The 22,723-nt window shown below is 42.0% G+C and overlaps 1 long non-coding RNA gene across 1 annotated transcript; it reads left to right on the top strand.

The window, feature by feature from the left end:
- The first annotated feature begins 838 nt into the window (after nucleotides 1–838).
- LOC144329906 (uncharacterized) lies at nucleotides 839–17,685 on the top strand. Its single transcript, XR_013395644.1, has 3 exons — nucleotides 839–902; nucleotides 1,790–1,909; nucleotides 17,358–17,685. It is a non-coding gene; the product is annotated as an uncharacterized LOC144329906 (long non-coding RNA).
- Nucleotides 17,686–22,723: the final 5,038 nt, after the last annotated feature.

Here is a 22,723-nt window from a genome sequence, read left to right as displayed (position 1 = left end):
TGACCTAAGGTAAAAATTCCAAATATTTGCGTGCCTTGGATGGTGTTGCAAAAAGGCCACCTAAACTGATGAGGTTTCTTGAATTGGTGTACAGAAATGAATTACAAAGCTTAAGAAGTTGAAGAGATTTCTCGTGATTTTTAAAGCAATATTAATGATCGCATGGAATGAGAAATCGAGCTTTGTGTTATTACTATAGGATTAGTTTTTAGTTCCTGAAAGCTGCTCTATTTATAGGTATATAGGATGGAATTAAACTCTGAAAAGGTTAATTTAAAAAAAATGTTCTGTAGCAGGTCTATTTCCTATCACCTTTTATAAGTTTCCCTTTGAATTGTAGTTGCAATATGCATTTGGAGTGAGTCCAGGAAGCTTGAATAATAATGTAATCCCCGGGGGAGCCGCTCCTAGGAGAGCGGGTAGGATAAATGAAATGCTACATACAGATTCCTGACAATATATTCATCTTGATATTATCACAGCTGATGGATTGTAGCAAGGCTATTCCTAGGGCTTCGCTTTGCCATCTTCAGTGTCGTTATCATTTTAGTGCAGAAAACAAAAACCCCACCACAGAAAAGAAATAAAGCATCTTTAATGGAAAAGTAGCACCTTAAAAATATTTGTTGAAAGAAAAATATTTGTTCTGCTGCAAGGAGAATAGAGAGTAGGGAATAAAAGACTAAAGAAGAGAGAAAAAGAAAGCAGTGTCCTTTGCTGAGCTCGCCGGCCACATGTAAGGCTCTCGAACATTTTAACAGTTGCACATCTATTTTCTTTTTCTTCTGTGTGCTTGTCTGATGTATTTTCATAAGAAAACTCTGTTCCTCTTGTGCAGAGCCAGCACAATGTCGCTGAAATCTCGGATGATGTGGTTTTAAGATCAAACAAGACTTAATAAGGTGGGATTTGTTTTCCTGTTGACCTTCTTATTGCTTGGGTCCCCCTGACAAGCTTCGAAGTGAGGGGGAGGAATTAGGGTAGCAGCTCTTCAGAGAAACGCATCCTGGCTGGGGCTCCACTTTGAAATGGGAGTGCAAGAGATTGCAAATGGCTCCAAACGAGGGGGCACACACAGGCTTGCAGAACGGAAGGGGTTCTTCCATTGCAGAAAGGAAGGGGGGTACCCAGCAGGATCGACATTAAAAGTGGAAGACACTGCTCGTGGATTTATTTTTATTTTATTTTAGGTTCTGACAGATTAGCCGATGTCCTTGATGGGTGTTGGAGTTGATCAGAATGACGAGTTCTGGCCTAATTTAAGAAACAAAACCTCCTAACTTTGAAGGGGCTGCTGGAGAGCAGCGCAGGGCATCATCCATCTAAGAGAAAAGCAAAGGAGTTTGGTTCTTTTTTAAACATAAAAGTTTCCTTAGGAGTCAAAATGGACTGAATTTGAAGGAAATTAAAGTGAGAAAAAGAGTTTTGTGAACAAATGAAACTCTCTTCCAGTAAAAGGAAAGAAGGACGAGAAAAATATTTGAAGGTGGGGAGAATGCATTGTTACTAAAAATAAATAATTCCGGCCCAGTCTTGCAAAAATAGAGAATTGAATCCAACAGCCACTCACAGTCTTATCTGATAATGTAAGTGAACTAGAGAGCATTTACAGTGTGTCTTTTATGAGATTGGATAATACATGTTTGATGTTCTTACAGAACTAGCATGGCAGCATTTGCACACCATTGGTAAACAAGAAAAGATGTGTATAGATTCCCCGTTATTTTAGGCAGCCACTGGAGTCAGCTCAGGCGTTCAGGGTGATGATGTCCTTCTGCCCACCTTTTAGTGTTGCAGAAAAGCATGCGGGAGAAACGAACAGAAGGGAGTAGCCAGGACAAGTCAAATTCTGTCGAGGACGCTGAAACTCCCTGTGCCGAGAGCAGACTTCCGCAGGTTCTTTGGCAAGGTATTTAGAGATGCAATATTTCTGTCAATTCTCCTTCCTTATTTCACTCTTTGTTGCCTTAATGGGTGAATTAGCCTTAGGTTCTTGTTAAATCTATTCCTTTTGGGAAGAGGAAATGATGTACATCGTTATAATCATGCACTACCAGGAGAAATGTCAGTTGGAGCAGACTGTTCTGTTTCAGGGGTGTTTTTTCCCTTGAGATGTGGCTGCTTGAATGCCGGCTTCTTGGTTGGCCTCACACTTTCTTTCCTCATTGTGGACCTGCGGGCAGTCCTGCGGGATGAAGGGAAGAAGGTATTCACAATTGTCCTAGTGAAAAGAAATTCGGGATGCACCTAGTTATATTTGCGCAACGGACAACTTCTTTCGCTGTTGGAGATAAGGAACTTAGGCTGGGTGCAGTGGCTTAGGCCTGTAATCCCAGCACTTTGGGATGCCGAAGCGGGTGGATCACCTGAGGTCAGGAGTTCAACACCAGCCTGACCAACATGGAGAAACCCCATCTCTACTAAAAAATCCAAAAATTAGCCGGGCATGGTGGCCGGTGCCTGTAATCCCAGCTACTCCGGGGGCTGAGGTGGGAGAATTTCTTGAACCCAGGGGTGGAAGTTGCAGTGAGCCAAGATCGTGCCATTGCACTCCAGCCTGGGTGACAGAGTGAGACTCCGCCTCGGGGGCGGAGGGTGGGGTGGAAAAAGAAGGCATTTAAAGACAGAATACTCCAAGCTTTTCATTTCACAGATGGGTAAACAGAGGCCCTTTGCAGTTCAGTGAATTGCTCAAGCTCCTCAAAGTGTAGCACTTGGACCAGCAGCATTGGTGTTCCCTGGCGCCTGTTAGAAATGCAGCAACTCAGTTTCTAACCCAGACCTAATGAGTCAATCTGCAATTAACAAGATCCTCAAGGCATGGTAGAGTCTGAGAAGCACTGATGCCCCCACACCAAAACTAGAATTATGGCACAGCTCAAAACTGCCTAATTTCAGCAAGTGTCATTACTTCTAAAAAAGATGCTGTCATAAATGAAATTTTTAGCTACAGTAGGCCCATTGAAATGTAAAAATACTAAATGCAAAGAGGAAAAAGAGTGCTTCTATGCAGTGAAGGTGATGATATGGGGAAATGGTGGTGTTTAATGGTACAACCTTTCTGGAGGGCAGTTTGGTAATAGATATCAAAGTCTTAAAGATGCACACCCTTTGATCCAACAATTCCACATCTAGGAAATTATTCTGGAAAAACAATTGGACTAGGTTGAAGAGCTTTGTGAATAGAATATTGTAATATTTATGATAGCTAAAAGATTGAAAGCAGTCTAAATATCCAATAGTAGAGAGTAGCTAAAGCAATTCTGGTACCAATAGTAGAATACTGTGCAATCATTTAAAATGGTAAATTGGCCAGGTGCAGTGACTCAGACCTGTAATCCCAGCCAGGTGCAGTGACTCATGCCAGTGCTGCTGGTGTAGATGTTAAATTGGTGGGCTTGCTGAGTGGATGGTCAGCGCAGCTTTCTATCTGCCATCTCGCTCTGCACCAAGTCTTCCAGCACTTTTGGAAGACAAGGCAGGAGGATCGCTTGAGGCCAGGAGTTCAAGACCAGTCCGGGCAGCATAGTGAGACCCTGTTTCTAAAAAAAAAAAGAAAACTTAAAATTAGCTGGGCATGGTGGCTTGTGCCTGTAGTTCCACCTGTTCTGGAGGCTGACATGGGAGGATTGCTTGAGTCCAGGAGGTTGAGACAGCTGTGAGCTATGACTGTATTGCTGCACTGTAGCCTGGGCAACAGGGCAACAGAGAGAGACCCTCTCCACACCACTTTCCCCACACAGATAAATTATTTTTTAAAATTTTTATATATTAAGGGGGTACAAGTGTAGATTTCTTATATGCATATGTTACACAGTAATGAAGTCTGGGCTGTTACTGTACCCATCACCCAGATGGTGAGTGTTGTACCCAAGAGGTAATTTTTAACCGTTCCCCCCACCACCCTCCCGCCTTTTGTAATCTCCAATGTCTCCTATTCCACTCTGTATGTCCATGTGTACCCGCCGTTAGCTCTTACTTATAAGTAAGACCCTGGTGTTTGACTTTCTGTTTCTGAGTTACTTCACCTAGGATAACGGGTGGGGACACAGACAAACCATATCAACTGATAAGTGAAAAACTCATGTTATCAGACCAGGGATGAAATGGTCTTATATCTTGTTTAGAAATAGATATGTATTTAAAGGTACAGAAGGCCATGCAGCTAAGTGTTAACAGTAGCTATTTAGAATGTAAATTAAATAATATACGTAAGAATATAGATATTTTTCTTTTTGTTTATCTTCATTTTATGGTTCTATTACAACTGATGTATTAATTAGCTAATTAAAGAGGATAAAATGTTATTATTGATGAATCATATTTTTTTCTTTAAGTTCTGAGTATTTACTTTCCAAATTCCTAAAAGGAAAAACATTTTAACATTTCGTGTATAACTTTGTCATTATACTACGTTATCATTATCTATTCAGTGCCTTCCTCTCCCAAGATGGCCAACACCTTAACGACAAAGACCGTCTTAGGCATCTTTATATCTAGGGTTTAGCCTGGAGCTTGACACACAACATAATTTTCTTTTTTTTTGAGATGGAGTCTGGCTCTGTCTCCCAGGCTGGAATGCAGTGGTGCGATCTCCACTCACTGCAAGCTCCGCCTCCCAGGTTCACGCCATTCTCCTGCCTCAGCCTCCCCAGTAGCTGGGACTACAGGCGCCCACCACCGCGCCTGGCTAATTTTTTGTATTTTTAGTAGAGACGGGGTTTCACCGTGTTAGCGAGGATGGTCTCAATCTCCTGACCTCGTGATCCACCCATCTCGGCCTCCCAAAGTGCTGGCATTACAGGTGTGAGCCACCACGCCCAGCCCATAAATGTTTTAAATGGATGAATGAAAGAGTTTTGGATGACTGTCTTTTTTCCTTCGTATGACTAGCCTGTGGAATTAAACTCCTAGGCACACAGAAATTGATTGCAAAGTCCTAATTGAGCTATTGGTTTAGCTACAATTTCTAGTCTAGTAATAAATAACCCTGTCAGATGTGGGTCAGCGTAGAATGAGTTGAGAGATCAGGGCATAGAGGCCCCTAAAGGCTCAGAGGAAATAGCTTCCCATGGGCTGAGCACTACCTGTGCAGTAGCGCTGACTTCTCCAGGTGGCCCTAGGGGAGAGAAGTCAGCCGGGCTGGAACAGGTAGTGGTCAGCGCATGGGAAGCACTGGAGAGGTCCGTTCTTCTACCCCAGTTCGTGGACAGTGGAAACTGGCTTTCCAGGTCTCAGTGTGTTTGTGTTTGTGTAGTTGTAATTTTGGATCTTATCGGGAGGCAGGGTTTTGAAAGGCTTGCACTGATGCTAACTAGTGCTTGCCGTTTCGGTTTCTGCTGAGAAGCACTGGCCTGCATTCTGTCGCCTCATCCTCACTGCTTCCTAATGAGGTGGTTTGCCCACTTCATAGAGCAGGAGACTGAAAAAGGTAAAGCTACCTGCCCCAAGTTCAGACACGATGCAGTGGAGCTGGGATCCAGATGCAGACCCCTGGACCCCAATCCTGGCCCTTCCACCATGTGCTAGAGAAGCTAAGGGGATGGTCTGAGGGTTTCCTTCCAGCTCCACCCTCTGCGCTGTGACTCTGCCAGTCAACATGTCCCTGGGCCTTTCTGAATCTTCCCAGTTCTCTTGTCAAATAGGGCCTATTAAAAAATGGGCCTAGGCCGGGCGCGGTGGCTCACGCCTATAATCCAAGCACTTTGGGAGGCCGAGACGGGCGGATCACGAGGTCAGGAGATCGAGAGCATCCTGGCTAAAACGGTGAAACCCCGTCTCTACTAAAAATACAAAAAAAAAAACTAGCCGGGCATGGTGGCGGGCGCCTGTAGTCCCAGCTACACGGGAGGCTGAGGCAGGAGAATGGCGTGAACCCCGGAGGCAGAGCTTGCAGTGAGTGGAGATCACACCACTGCACTCCAGCCTGGGCGACAGAGCGAGACTCCGTCTCAAAAAAAAAAAAAAAAAAAAGTTGGCCTTCCACGTTCTGTGATCATGTATTTTCTTTCCTGCTTTTGATTTTAAGTGAAGTCACCAGAAAACCTATCTTATCACTTAAAAAACATGTGAAGGGAATACAAAATATTTTCAACAAAGTAACTTATGATCTAGAAATAGTCATAAGGTTCAAGCAAGTGGTTTGCAAACTCAGAGGTAAACCCTAGCTTTAATTTGGGATTTATTCATAAAGTTCTGAAAAATTGATGAAAGTTTCATTGAATATATCTATGTGACCACAGGCTTGTTTCTTGGGATACCCCAGTTTCTGTATTTGAAAATGTTAACAGTATAAAAAATGTAAGTTTTAATCTACAAATTTGTGGAAAACATTTCTGGTGTTGAGTGATACAGTAATGAAATATGAATATTTATTTGCATATCTTTTTGGCTATTTTCCATTTGGAATTTGCATAGTAATATAGAAGGATCTTGAAAAGCAGTGGAGGAAGAGTCATGATTTGGTCCAAATTACTATCCAAGAGGTTTCTCTCTTTCTTTCTCCCTCCCCTCTCTTCCCCTCCCCTCCTTTCCCCTCCCCTCCCCTCCCTTCTCCTCCCCTCCCCTCCACTCCCCTCCCCTCCCCTCCCCTCCACTCCCCTCCCTTCCCCTCCCCTCCCCTCCCTTCCCCTCTCCTCCCCTCCCCTCCTTTCCTTCCTTCTTTCCAGACGGGGTCTTGCTCTGTCACCCAGGCTGGACTGCAGTGGGATGATCATAGCTCACTGCAGCCTCAAATTCCTGGGCTCAAGGGATCCTCCCACTTCAACCTCCCTAATACCCAAGAGATTTCAAAATCAAAACGATATGAAACTACTGTGAGTTTTTAGTGCCTGTCACCGAAATGGGTTATGTCTTCATTGTAACAATTTGTAGCTTACATTTATTTGTGTGAATATTTGGTTGATGTCTGTCTTTGCCACTAGCACTTGAACTTCAGGAGAGGGGGAGAGCCATATCTGTTTTGCTTGTCACTGTATTTCTAATACCCAGCACATAATAGCACATACCATAATAACAGCAACAACAATAATAACGCACAAGGAATAACTAATACTCGCTGGGCTTTTGCTGTGTGCCAGATATTGTTCTAGGTGCTTTATGTTTACCAACTTGTTTAATTAACCTTGATTTAATGTAACCTCTTGACAAATATTTGTTGAATGACTTTCATATAAATAAAAAATAAATTTTGCATGTATACATCTGGTACCCATTTAGTGCTATGAAGGTTCGGGAGGCTGTTTATTATAATAAAAGCTGAAAGACATTAAACTCAGTGATTCCACAAATTATAGTTTTCTTGTGTGCTCCCAACAAATAAATTTTTCACTTTTTTACATTCTTTTTTTTTTGTGGACTCCTAAAACAGATTTTAAGAAATGAGAGAAAGGGCTAGAGACTCCCTAACTACTTTAAGAAATAGAACGGCATTGCCATCTTTTTTTTTTTTTGAGATGGAGTCTCACTGTCGCCCAGGCTGGAGTGCAGTGGTGCCATCTCGGCTCACTGCAAGCTCCGCCTCCCGGGTTCACGCCATTCTCCTGCCTCAGCCTCCCGAGTAGCTGGGATTACAGGCACCCGCCACCACGCCCCTGCTAATTTTTGGTATTTTTTGTAGAGACGGTGTTTCACCGTGTTAGCCAGGATGGTCTGGATCTCCTGACCTTGTGATCCGCCCGCCTCGGCCTCCCAAAGTGCTGGGATTACACGCATGAGCCACTGTGCCTGGCCAGCATTGCCATTTTAAAATTGGGTATTAATTTTACTCAAGAAATGTTTGATTAGCAGCTTTCAACTTTAATGGTGGGAGGTTGTCTTTCAAGAAAGTTTTAAGCTGACATCTATGTTGCTGCTGCAGTAACCTACACTTAATTTATTGTCATTTAGTGCAAAAATTGATGAGAACATAACCTTTGTAAGGTTTTTATGTTTTATTACCTATAAAAGATAAAATATGGGGTAAAAGGAAGTAAAATAGTGTTTTGTTAGGTCAGGGGATGGATTTATGTTTTAACTAACCGATAGGATAATCAGAGGGTCATAAAGATCAGAGTATCTGCCTCCTATCTCTTCTCTTTTTATGTGTGCATTCAACAAGCTTCTCTTTGTGGCTGTCAGACCCATGGGAGCTCACCCAAACACCAGGCCCCCTTTGTCCAAGGGTATTAACTCAGCTGTTTAGATCAAGAATACCAGGAGGCTTCTGTTGCACACGTTAAGCAATTGGGATAAGTCTAAATGAATCAGATACTTGACATGTGCAAATGGGATGTGTGTTCACAAGGGACTCTGGGGTTACATTGTGTCTTGAATGGACAGGCAAAAACAAAGTGTGTGAGTTACATTGAATTTTGCAGGAAACACACAAAGAGACCCTGGTCTTTGGGAATTGCCAGTGACTGCGTTGTGGAGGATGATGTCGGGAAGGCCCAGCCTTGTCAATTTCCCCTCAACACACCCTTCATAGCATTTAAAAAAAAAAAAAAAGGAAAGAAAAGATAATAAATTTCAAAGTGATTAGATCTGATAACCTAGGCCTGTGGTTCTCAAACCTTAGCACGCAGAGGAGGCCCCTTGGAGCACTGGTTAAAACCCAGATTGCTGGGCCCACTTCCAGGGTTTCTGATTCAGCAGGTCTTGGGTGGGGCTTGAAAGTTTGTAATATGGTTTGGCTGTGTCCCCACTGAAATCTCAACTTGAATCGTGTCTCCCAGAATTCTCATGTGTTATGGGAGGGACCTAGGAGGAGGTAATTGAATCATGGGGCCAGTCTTTCCCATGCTATTCTTGTGATAGTGAATAAATCTCATGAGATCTGATGGGTTTATTAGGGGTTTCTGCTTTTGCTTCTTCCTCATTTTTGCTTGCTGCCGCCATGTAAGACGTTCCTTTCATCTCCTGCCATGATTCTGAGGCCTCCCCAGCCATGTGGAACTGTATGTCCAATTAAACCTCTTTTTGTTACCAGTTTTGGGTATGTCTTTATTAGCAGTGTGAAAACAAACTAATACAGTTTGCATTGTTTTAAGACAGGGTCTTGCTCTGTCATCCAGGCTGGAGTGCAGTGGTGTGATCATGTCTCACTGCAACCTGGAGCTCCTGAGCTCAAGTGAGCTCTCCTGCTTCAGCCTCTCAAGCAGCTAGGACTACAGGCACACACCACCAGGCCTGACTAAGTTTTCTGTATTTTTTGTAGAGATTAGGTCTCACTCTTGCCCAGGCTGGTTTCAAACTCCTGGCCTCAAGTGATCCTCCTGCTTGGCCTCCCAAAGTGCTGGGATTACAGGCATGAACCACCTTGCCTGGCCACAAGTTTGCATTTCTAACAAGCTCCCAGTTGATGCTGTACTGCTGGTCTAGAGACTGTGCTTTGAGGACCTCTGCTCTAGGTACTCATTTATCAACATCATAGGTGGGTGAATGTGCCCCAGGGTGATGCAGGAGTCCTGGAAAACATCTTCTCAGTTCAGAAGGGTGGGGCTGGGTGAGTCTGTAGGTATTCAGGTGTGCTTCATGTGCAAACAAGCCAGGGCTTGTCCTAACGATAAATAACTGCTTTAGTCTTTGGAGCTTTCAATCTAAGATTGGACTGAGGAATAAAATACGCAAGTTAATTTATTTCTGTAAGTGTCCTGTTTGCTTTGTAGGATTTGTTCCCAAAGTAATCCACTTGCTTGGAGCTCCTCAAGGATGCCAATCTATTTTATTGCTGTGTTCTGGATACTAAGGACAGTGCCATGCACCAGGCCCTGCTACATGATTTGCAGGACTCAGTGCAAAATGAAAATGTGGGGCTCCTTGTTCAGACATTGGTATGAATCTGAAGACAAAGACAGTAGGGCCCTGTGTGACCACACAGGTTGTGTCCCATGAAGCTGGCCCTGCTTGTCACCTAGTAGACACTTAATAAAAGCAAGCAGTTTATTAGCTCTTTTCACCAAAGGATCATTGACCAAGGCATAACCAAGAGGAATTTTGAAGGACCTCCTGGTTAGGTTCCCTCTTTTTTTGGTGGAGGCAAGTGTAATCATTTTAAGTAGCCTTCATAGTTAACCTGGCACCTCTGCATGTGTTTGCCCATTTGTAGCATCCCTGGAAGGTGGGCATTATGATCCCCATTTGGCACAAGGCTCAGCCATGACTTGACTATAGTGATTTGGACCAGTTTTCTGATGTCTAGTACTTTAAAAAACTTTTGATTTTTAATTGCCATATTTGTGTCTCAGAGAGGTTTAGCTACATGCTTAAAAACACACAGCCAGAAAACAATTGAACAGGAATTTGAACCCAATCTTCTAGATCCTAGTCGAACATTCTTTCTACTCCCAATCATGGAAGAAAGCAGGTTTGGGAATGATATGGCTTAGCTGTGTCCCCACCCGAATCTCATCTTGAATTGTATGCCCATAATTCCCATGTGTTGAGGGAGGGACCTGGTGGGAGAAAATTGAATCATGAGGGTGGTTCCCCCATACTGTTCTCGTGGTAGTGAATAAGTCTCATGAGATCTGATGGTTTTATCAGGGGAAACTCATTTTGCTTGGCTCTCATTCTCTTCTCTTTTCTGCCACCATGTGAGACATGCCTTTCACCTTTCACCATGATTGTGGGGCCTCTCCAGCCACGTGGAATTGTAAGTCCAATAAACCTCTCTCGGGCCGGGTGCGGTGGCTCAAGCCTGTAATCCCAGCACTTTGGGAGGCCGAGACGGGCGGATCATGAGGTCAGGAGTTCGAGACCATCCTGGCTAACACGGTGAAACCCCGTCTCTACTAAAAAATACAAAAAACTAGCCGGGCGAGGTGGCGGGCGCCTGTAGTCCCGGCTACTCTGGAGGCTGAGGCAGGAGAATGGCGTAAAAACCCGGGAGGCAGAGCTTGCAGTGAGCTGAGATCCGGCCACTGCACTCCAGCCGGGGCGACACAGCGAGACTCCGTCTCAAAAAAAAAAAAAAATAAAAAAAAAAATAAACCTCTCTCTTTTGTGATGCGCGGTCTCTGGTATGTCTTTATCAGCAGTGTGAAAAATGGACTAATACAGGGAAGGTCATTGAGTCTATTGACCGATATTTTTGAGCTCTGAAGCTTAGTATTGATTCCAGTAAATCTAATTGACACTAGACCTATTTCTGTCCCTGTATGCTCTTTAGTTCTGAGAACAGATGGCTTCTCAAATATACCCTGTTCCCAGGAGAGTCTGGCTTCTAAAGTTTGACTACTGATGGCTTGGGAGCTTTTCCTCTGAGTTAATCCCCCACTCCCAACATGCTTCTGCATTGCAACTCAGTGTTCAGGTTAAGTGAAAATATTTTTTTCCTAGAGCACTGGAAATATCTTCTGTTCCCCCGTTGTCTTGATTTATCTGGATGCACCTGGTGTTCTCTCTCCCGTTCTCTGTGGGTATGAACATCTTGACCTCCGAGGGTGTGAAACCAAGCAGGCATGATAATTATGCTTGGTGGCCAGTTGACAGGCTGTCTGGGTTTGAGTCCTGCTTCTACCTCTTACTTGCTGATCATGGCCAAGTTCTGGACTTAACCACACTTGAGCTTGTTTCCTGGTCTGTAAAATAGGAATAATGCAGTTAACAGAGGTTTACTGCAATCATTAAGGGACATTACTTATGCAGAGTTCTTTGGTAACAGCATTACTGTATTCTGGGCTGGCCCCAGACACAACTAGGTGGTGGGTGAAATTTATCTGGCTTATTGTCCGATGCTTGTTTAATACCGTCTCCTCCCCCTGCCCCATAAATGCTGGCATGTTCCTTTTTCCTGAAGTGCACCTGCGCTGTAGTACATTCAAGATGTCAAACCAAAAAAAAAAAAAAAAGTAGTCTTTCCACAATTGGCAGAAGTGGGAGATGTTTCGATGCAGGCTTTATTTGAGGGAGTGGGGTGCCTGGTAAAAAGAAAATTCTCTTGTAGATAGATGGCCATGTGTCCTGATAATGTAGGGAAAAGAATATGTGTGCAACTGTGTGTGTATGCAAGTGTGTAAAGAACTCATGGGCCTCATCGTTAGAACCTCCCTTCCTCCCCAGCATCCTCAGTCTTTCTGCACCCCAATTCTTCAAAGATTTTATTGAATCTAGGGCTGGATGGGGATCGGGGAAAATCATTTTACTTTGATCTGCTCACTCTAGCTTCTTAACTTCTCAGTTTCTTTTATTAGTTCCCAGTATTTAGAGTAAATGCAAACGTTTCTTTACCCAAGTTCTCAGTTTTTTTTTTTTTTTTCACACCCTGTGTTAGTCCATTCTCACATTGCTATAAAGAAATACCTGAGACTGGGTAATTTGTAAGAAAAGAGGTTTAATTGGCTCACAGTTCTGCAGGCTGAACAGAAAGCATGGTGACATCTGCTTCTGGGAGGCCTCGGGGAGCTCTTACTCAAGACGGAAGGCAAAGCAGGAGCAGAGACATCCCACATAGTGATATGGTTTGGATTTGTGTCTCTGCCCAAATTTCATGTCCAATTGTAGGCCCTAGTGTTGGAGCAGGGGCCTGGTGGGAGGTGATTAGATCATGGGGTCGGACATCCCCCTTGCTGTTTTCGTGCTAGTGAGTGAGTTCTCACGAGATCTGGTTGTTTAAAATTGTGTAGTATCTCTCCCATCTGTGTCTTCCTCCTGCCCTGGCCACGTATGACATGCCGCTTTCCTCCTCACCTTCTGCCGTGATTGTAAGTTTCCTAAGGCCTCCCCCAGCCATGCCTCCTGTACAGCCTGCAGAACTGTGAGCCAATTAAACCTCTTTTCTTTATAAATTACCTAGTTTCAGGCAGTTATTTATAGTAATGCAAGAATGGACTAATACACATGGCAAAAGCAGGAGCAAGAGAGAGGGAGGGGGGAGGTGACACATACATTTAAATGACCAAATCTCATGAGAACTCACTCACTATTACAAGGACAGTGCTAAACCAATTCATGGTGTTAAACCATTCATGAGAAATCTACCCCCATGATCCATTCACCTCCCACCAGGCCCTACCTCCAACACTGAGGATTACATTTTAATATGTGATTTGAACAGGGATGTACATCTAAACTATATGACATCCCAAATTATTTTTATACAGCTAATATGTTAAACTTCAAAAAATGACATGAAGATAGGCATGTCTAATTCCAGCTGCTTTGTCCTGATGCTAGTGGGGGAAATGCAGGCTCAGGATTCTTGAGCCTTAGGTACTACATTAGCAGCTGCTTGCTCCCTCCCTTCTGACCTTGCTGTCCCCAGGCAGCCAGTGTTGCAGCCCTCCCCCTCTCTGCCCATCTTCCCACCAAAACACAACCCACAGGGCTGGGAAACCATTCTGAGTCCTTATAATAGGGATGAGATGCTTTACTTTTTGGAGGGGGGTGAGGTTGAATGAATGATAATAGCTACATTGTAAGCCCTAAATTCAGATCATCCATCAAAGCTGAACTGAAGGATTTACTCACTCCAAGTGCCTATGGATTCTCCATACGTTTGCATTTATTAAAGATACACGAAATCAAGACTATAATTTGGTCAATGTAATGTGACAACTTCAAGAGAAAAACTATTGCATTGCTGTACCAGCGAGACCACCACTTCTCTCCTGGTAACAATGAGGCTTGTGCCATCTCTTCTGTGGTTTGCTGCCCCACGCTCTGATTGACCCTGGTGATCAAGGATGACATCAGTACCTAAGACCAGAGACAACCTGAGAACTGCACTGTTGCTATGGGATTCTGTCTCTTTCCACAGTGTACATAAAGAGCCAAACAGCTGGTGTTTTCTCCTTTAATTTTCCTTCTCTCCACTCTGGGTATAGGCCAATGCGCATCAGAAAGCTAGAAGCATCTGTACAGCTTCAATGCCAGCTGAGTCATTAAATATGAACTTGGACTCATTATCTCTCTCCTACTTCTCCAGGATGGAGGAAAAACCCTCTTTACCAACATCCCTGCTCTGCCCTCTGAATGAAGACTGTTGATCCACACCAGATTCTTGAAAATCATCCTAGACCCCTTCCTCCTCCTTACCTCCACATCCAACTACTCACTAAATACTGTTGATTGTACCTCAAGTCTCTGTAGACTGTCTCCCTTTCTCGTCCCCACAGTCCCTGCCCTGGTTCAAGCTACTGCATTTCTTATGTGGATTGCGGTGGTCTCCTGTCAGTTCTTTCTGTCTCTGGTCTCACTCTGGATCATCAGTCCTGCCCCAAACTCCTAGAACAGATCAAGGATTGCTATGATGGGTCAACCTCGTTGCTTCCCAGAATCAAGTCCAAACTCTACTTTTAGAAAGAGTACAATATTTTACTAATCTTCCCTTGCCTACCTCTCTAGTTGTATGTATCTACCGGTTTCCCAAGACAAGTTAGACAATATTATTTTAACTTTCCCAAATGTGATATATTCCCTTAACTTTCTGGGCCTTTGTGCCATTCATTTCCTCATATTCTTTTTACGGTGCTCTGTCTGGATAACTATTCTCAGCTCAAGGGTCACCTCCTCTTTGGATTCTTCCCTGACTGCTCCCTCCTTTTGACTTGGTATATAAAAATGTTATAGCATGGGCAACACTATATTGCACCTTTATTTTTTATTAATTTTTTTTTTTTTTTTGGAGACAGAGTTTTGCTCTTGTTGCCCAGGCTGAAGTGCAGTGGGGTGATCTGGGCTCTTACAACCTCTACCTCCCGGGTTCAAGTGATTCTCCTGCCTTAGCCTCCCGAGTAGCTTGGATACAGGCATGCGCCACCATGCCCAGCTAATTTTGTGTTTTTAGTAGAGATGGGGTTTCTCCATGTTGGTCAGGATGGTCTCGAACCCCCAACCTCAGGTGATCTGCCCGCCTCGGCCTCCCAAAGTGCTGGGATTACAGGCGTGAGCCACTGCGCCTGGCCTTATTGTACCTATTTTATTTTATGTTTTTTTATTGTTATACTTTAAGTTATAGGGTTCATGTACACAATGTGCAGGTTTGTTACATAGGTATACCTGTGCCATGATGGTTTGCTGCACCCATCAGCTTGTTATTTATATTAGGTATTTCTCCTAATGCTATCCCTCCCCCAGCCTCCCACCCCGACAGGCCCCGGTGTGTGATGTTCCCTGCCCTGTGTCCATGTGTTCTCATTGTTCAACTCCCACCTATGAGTGAGAACATGCAGTGTTTGCTTTTCTGTCCTTGTGACAGTTTGCTTAGAATGATGGTTTTCAGCTTCATCCATGTCCCTGCAAAGGACATGAACTCATCCTTTTTTATGGCTGCATAGTATTCCACGGTGTATATGTATTGCATCTATTTTTAACAGGTGCTTGGAGGAAAGGCTCCCACATACCATTATTATTATTGCAATATTTGTACTTTGATTTTCACTTTAGCACATTTTAAACCTGTTTTAAATATATTTTAATGAATATAGACATATACAAGAGATTGTTTAAATGTATATGTGCAGTTTAAAAAACCATGACCTCAATATCAAGCACAAATGTGTTCATCACCCAGGCCTTAGACATAGGACTTTGTTAATTCTCCAGATATTCCCTGTGTTCTTTTCTGATCTCTTCTGCCTCTCTACCCCCATAGGTAATAACTATTATCCCGAATTTCATGTTAATTATTAACCTGCTTTTCTTTAGAGCTTTAAAAAATGCCACCTAAGTATGTATCCCATGGCACTAAATTGTTTAATTTGGTCTGGTTCTGAACTTTATATAAATGGAATTGTTCTGTTTGTATTCATTTCTGACTTGCTTCTTTCTTTTCATTATTAGGTTTATGAGATTTATTCTGTTGATATGTGTTGCTACGGTTCATTCATTTTTTCATGGTCGTATAAATCCCACTTTGTGAATACATTATATTTTATTTACTGAATCTATTGTTGATGACTTGTTTCTAGGTTTTGCAATTATGAACAAGGCTCCTATGAACGTTGTTACCCATAACTTCTGCCACATATGCAAGATTGGCAATAGGATAGATAAAGCTGGAAGTGAGACATCTAGGTACAATGTATCAGCAGATTCTCCTTTCTGAGGCATTTCTAAATGTTTCCCAAAGTAGTTGTACCAGGGGTCATATCTTTTTTGTTATCTTGGTATCACTAGCACCTAGGACAATGAATGGCCAAGCACAGTTGCTCCATACATACTTATTAAATGAAGGTAGGACCACAAAGAGCATGTTGTGCCAGCCTTTGTCTATAAATTGTTCTGGGAAATAAAGTCAAAGCAAGCACTCTTTCCATCCCAACTGTAGCCTGTAGAATGGGCCTGTAGACTTGGCATCAAAAGATGTATTTTAATAATAATAATGACAGGAATGATACAGTGGTAATGTCTTATATCACTTTAAAAAAGGATTCTTGGAAGACCCAGTTAGAATTATGGCTGAAGCAGGTAGAACCTTCAGAGCAAAATGGGTCCCAACTATCCTTTAGACATTGATATTCTGATCCCAAAGGAGCCATTGAGTTGTGATGATAGATTGCTGAGAGGATAGATCTTGGGGAGCTAAGCTGCCTTGGAATGTGAGTTTTTTGTCAGTCTTCTTCTGGAGCTTGCAGTATATAGGTCTTTAACAGAGGAGAGTCTAATGCTGCTAGAATGGTTGTGAAAGATCACAAATTTACAATGCTACAATGAGAGAGAGAGAGAGAGACAGAGACGGACATTCTGAGTAGCCAAGCACTGCTAAGCCCTGTTCAAATGCAGGTTATAAATTTAGATAAGACATGAATTTAATCAGGTTCTTTGAAATGCCTCTCCATAAACCAGTATTTTAAGTATTCCCTCTGTTATCCAAGCCTTATTTAATAAACTGATTCTTTAAAACAGCTATTTATTTTGAAATAATTTCATACTCACAGAAGAGTTGCAAGGATGTTATGGGGAATTTCTGTATACCCTTCACTCGACTTTCACTAATTTTGTTTTTTTTGGAGATGGGGTTTCGCTCTTGTTGCCCAGGCTGGAGTGCAATGGCACGATCTCGGCTCACTACAGCCTCTGCCTCCCGGGTTTAAGCGATTCTCCTGCCTCAGCCTACTGAGTAGCTGGGATTACAAGCATGTGCCACCACGCCTGGCTAATTTTGTATTTTTAGTAGAGATGGGGTTTCTCCATGTTGGTCAGGCTGGTCTCGAACTCCCAGTCTCAGGTGATCCACCCACCTTGGCCTCCCAAAGTGCTGGGATTACAGGCGTGAGTCCCCATGCCCGGCCACCATTCACTAATGTTAAGAACATCTTACATAACCATGGAACACTTACCAAAACTAAGCAATTCCCACTGGTGCAACACTATTTTAACTACAGACTTTATTCTGATTTCACCAATTTTTATACCAACGTCCTTTTTCTTTCCAGAATTCAAACCAGAATACCATGCTGCGTAGCCATAGTTGTTTTGTCTCCTTAGGCTCCTCCAATTGGTGAGTTTCTCATTCTCTTTGTTTTTCATGACCTTGGTCCCTTTAAAGGATATTGTTCAGGTATTTTGTAGAATGTCTCTCAATTTGGGTTTGTCGGACATTTTCCCATAATTATACTGGTTTGGAAAGAAGACCACAGATGTGAGGTCCCCTTATCATATCATGCGAGGGGATATGAAATAAAATGACTGATCACTGTGATGTTACCCGTGATCACTTGGCTAAGATGGTGTCTGCCTGATCACTCCACTATAAAATTACATTTTTTTCCCTTTCTGTACTTTATTCATTAGACTTGAGTCTCTAAGACTGGCCTACACTCAAGCAGAAGAGAATTAAACTCCACTTCCTGAAGTGAGGAGTATCAGAGAATTTGTGGACATATACTAAAATCACTATAGTAATTAATAAATATTTAGGGGAGATATTTTCAGGCTATGCATATGTCCCTTTTCTCCAAATTGTTTTTTTAAATATAACAGAGAACATTCAGAATCCCAAGAACAGAAATTAGTCAAAATAAATTTTTGATAAAAGTAGTTTATTTATTTTTTACTGAAGGTAATAACATTATTATAGTAATAAAGCAATTATTATTTATTTTCAGGCCTTTCTCTTAGCTCAAAAGTTGAGCAATTGAAACCTACATGTACATAAAGTAAGCTTCCCTCATGACCGAGTTCTGTGGATAACCTCCAGTGATGGTTTCCTTCTCTTATTTAGTAAGCATTGATGATATCTAGTCACAATTTTATTTTTCTAATTTGGGACATTGAAATTTGTCCATATTTTTTCTAAATCAAGAAAATGGCCAAGAATACCTCCAACTTACAATGCAAACTCTTTTAAGGTTTTCCTGGCTTGAAAAAAAACCCTTTACTCTATTAGCCTGTGTGTCTATACTAACTCCCAGCATTAAGGTTGAGAAAAAGTTCTGTTAAAATAATCTTGTAGAAGTTTTGCCAAAATTTCCTTGAAAATCATTAGGTAAATTTTAGAAAATTTGTTTTCTTTGTTTAAAGTGTTGGGTTATATGTTTCTTATACTATTCTGTGTCTAAACCAGAGGTTCCTAACATGGGTTGTCTGAATTCCTTATTGGTCTGAGTTCTTATTTGCTAGTCACAGAAACTAACTTTGCTTCTTTGAACCCAGAAAAGGAATCAGTTAAAAGGATATTGGGTAGGATTAGAGAATGGGCTTGGAGCCATCTCTGCACCAGAAACGGTTCCTCCAGTTTGGCTGCAGAACTGATCAATGAAAACACAGCAATGCTGATGCTTCAGCCAGAGGGATCGTAGGCCATCCCTAGTTCTTTGGGTCACTAGCTTCTATTTCCGGGTCTAGGTCATGTATAAAGCTTGACCTGTTCCTGCATCCTGACTGCAAGGGAAGCTGAGAAAGTGAGTATCTCCTCCTATGGTGGAGAAGGCTCTGACTCCCCAGGTGTGGAGCTCCCCAAGAATAGTAAAAGGGTTCCAATATGGGCAGCTGACATGAATAACAGATACTCACTACAGACCCCTTATGGATGGAATCCCTTAAGCTGTAGATTTCATTTGGTTCTCAAATAAGCCATTCATTCAACATTCCACAAATATTTATGGAGTACCTACTATGTGCCAGGCACTCTTCTAAGTCCTTGGATTTCATCAATGAACAAAACCAAGATCACTGATTTTTGTGGAGTTTCCATTCTGGCAGGAAAAGCCAATATATCATCCAGACTTACACCTCAAAACCTCCAGCATGAATTGGTGATACCAGATATTTCTGGAAGTGGCAGTGAATGTAGGGCTGAAACATAAGCATTGGTTGAAAAGAGCATTTGAGAAGCAATTCGACCTGCATTGTTGAATAGAACTTTTGGCAATGATGAAGACACTCTATATCTGCACTGTCCAATACAATAGCTACCAGTCACATGTGGTTATTGAGCACTTGAAATATGGCTATTTCCTTAGTGCAACTGAGGAACTGAATTTTAAATTGTACTTAATTTATGTAAATGTATGTAAACTACATAGCTACAGTGGCTAGGCTTATTCTATTGGACAGCACAGAGTTATACCCTCTGTTCCTTCTGACTGGATGATTGCCCCTCCCTCAGTGTAACAGAGAGTTTTGAGGTTTATTATCTGAACTAATGGCACCATGAAGGTAAGAGGATGGGGATATCATACTGAAAAGAGGGGCATTACCTGAATTTGAGAAGCTGGTCTTCTCTCAATTTACTTTCAAAATGCTGGCAGCCAGTTTCTACTTCCAGGTATGTGATTAGGAATGTAGTATCTGATGAATCTGACTAGTCCAGGAGAAAAGATCCTGTATTAACATTGGGGGTTGTCCTATGAAACAATCCAGCCAGATCACCTGGGGTAAGACCCAGAGTTGGCAACCCAACTCATATATCAGAACTTCCAGTCAAATTTTTAGTGCTGTAGACTTAAATGTGAACAGACAGTTAAGGATCACTAGACACGTGAGGATACCTTCCCTCTGAAAGGAAATACAAACACCTAAGAAAAGAAACAAAAAAATAAATTTGAGAAAATAGAAACAATTCAGAGAGAAGAAAAAAAGTGAGATAAGAGATGATTTTTGTGTCCACAAAGCAAGAATAGAATGCTATAATAAAGAAATAATCAGAAGGCTGGGCACAGTGGGTCACGGCTAGAATCCCAGCACTTTGGGAGGCTGAGGCGAGCAGATCATGAGGTCAGGAGATTGAGACCATCCTGGCTAACACGGTGAAACCCCGCTTCTACTAAAAATACAAATAAATTAGCTGGGTGTGGTGGCGGGCGCCTGTAGTCCCAGCTACTCAGGAGGCTGAGGCAGGAGAATGGCGTAAACCCAGGAGGTGCAGCTTGCAGTGAGCCGAGATCATGCCACTGCACTCCAGCCTGGCCAACAGAGCGAGACTCTGTCTCAAAAAAAAAAAAAAAAAAAAAAGTCAGAAGAGCAAAAAATTGAAGGGTCTTGGGAAAAAGTGAAACGAATCAGAAGCTCCATATAAAATTTGGAAAATAAGATGGAGGGAATCTTCTAGAAACTAGATAGAATCAGATAGCAAAGAAATGTAAACTAGGATAAAAATAGAAGAAAATTAGGTCAGATTAAGAAATCTAACACCTGAATAACACAAATTCCTGAAATAGAGAATTGAGAAAATTATCAGATAAATAATTCAAGAATATTTCTTAGACTTAAAGGACATAAGTTTTCAGCATGAAAACAACCACCAAGTGCCTAGCAAAATGGATGAAAGTAGATCCATACCAACTCCCCTGATACAGTTTGGATCTGTGTCCTCACCCAAATATCATGTTGAAATGTCATCCCCAACGTTGGAGGCAGAACCTAGTGGGAGAGAATTGAATCATGGGGGCAGTTTCTCATGGTTTAGCAGCATCCGCCTGGTTCTGTTCTTATGATAAAGTTATCATCAGATCTAGTTGTTCAAAAGTGTGTGGTACCTCCCCCTTCTCTTTCTCCTGCTCTCGCCATGTAAGATGGACCTGCTTCCCCTTTACCTTCTGCCATGACTATAAGTTTCCTGAGGCCTCCCCAGAAACAGATGTTCCCACACTTCCTGTACAGCCTGTGGAACCATGATCCAAAGTAAACCTCTTTTCTTTATAAATTACCCAGTCTCAGGTATTTCTTTATAGCAATGTGAGAATAGACTAATATATCACCCGATGATAATATATATGAACAGTGAGGACAAAGGAAAGGTCCTAGAAGCTTCCAGAGAGCTGAAGGGAAGGTTGTATTCAAAGAATCAGAAATCTGAGTCACTTTGGACATTGTGTATGCTCTCCAACCTAGAATTTTGATACCCAGCCAAAATATCAACTAAGTGTAAGGGTTGAATAACCTTTTTCAGACATGTATGGCCTCAAATATTCTACCTCTCGTGTAGCTTTTTCTCATAAAAAATTGAAAGAAGTGTTCTATCAAAACAAAGAAGTAAATAAATGATTATTGTAATAGTTAATACTGAGTGTCAACTTGATTGGACTGAAGGATGCAAAGTATTAATCCTGGGTGTGTCTGTGAGGGTGTTGCCAAAGGAGATTAACATTTGAATCAGTGGGCTGGGAAAGGCAGACCCACCCTTAATCTGAGTGGGCACCATCTAATCAGCTGGCAGCACAGCTAGAATACAAAGCAGGCGGGAAAACGTGAAAAGATTAGACTGGCCTAGCTTCCCAGCCTTTATCTTTCTCCTGTGCTGGACCCTTCCTGCCCTCCAACATCAGACTCTTAAGTTTTTCAGTTTTGGGACTCAGACTGGCTTTCCTTGCTCCTCAGCTTACAGACAGCCTATTGTGGGACCTTGCAATCATGTGAGTTAATACTTAATAAACTCTCCTATATTATGGGATATACATATATATCCTATTAGGTCTGTTCCTCTAGAGAACCCTGACCAATGCAATTATGAAGATATAGCATCTCAGAGAAAGGGAATTTATTATAATAGGGATGTGAAGACAATTTTCAGGATGATAATAAAGGGAGACTTCTGGATGAATCTGTGTAACAGACCAAGAGAGCAACCAGAAGATTGGAGCAGGTCAGAGAGCTCAGAAAGAGATAATTGCAAAAGAGAGAACTGGTAATATTTGAGTATATTGAAAGGAAAATTAGGAAATCAGGAAAGAGTCTGAAGATGATGTAGCAAGAGTTCATAAAAAACAAAGCAAACAAGAAAACAAAGCAAAACAAGAAAACCAGGTAAGTATGAACTCTAGAGAAAACAAAAACATGAGAAATAAAAAATTATTCTGATATATTGAATTGCTAAGCCAAATATATCATTCACATAATCATAATGTAAACATTGAATAATGATAAAACCAAAATTATGATTAAAATGTTGAGGGAATAGAGTCATGGGATGTATGCCCATGTATGGTCTGTGTGTGTTGGGAAATAGGGGCAGAGAGAGAGCTAAATACATGTTTTCCATAGGGAAAACCAACAGGTAATGCCTAAAAATAAAAACTCAAAAGAGCAATTTTTTACTTGCTATTAGAAATATGAAGGTGTTATATTATTATTATTTTTTCTAATTTGGTCCTGAGGTCTCTCTCATGAGAGTGGCAATGAACTCTAGCCCTGCCCTGATGGGGCTCTGGGGATTTGGTCATGGATGATTACAACGTTCTTTTTAAGGGATACTTCTTTATCCTGGCAATGACCTAATGCCCAAGTGTCTGACGGCAGACACCAGTGTAAACAACCTGGTGGCTTTTTGACCTATGTCCAGTTTATTCCTACCAAGATAGCC

The sequence above is a fragment of the Macaca mulatta genome, chromosome 7, assembly GCF_049350105.2.
Source record: "Macaca mulatta isolate MMU2019108-1 chromosome 7, T2T-MMU8v2.0, whole genome shotgun sequence".
Lineage (NCBI taxonomy): Eukaryota > Metazoa > Chordata > Mammalia > Primates > Cercopithecidae > Macaca > Macaca mulatta.
Note: the sequence above shows the minus strand (reverse complement) of the source record. Positions and strands in the feature narration are given on the sequence as shown.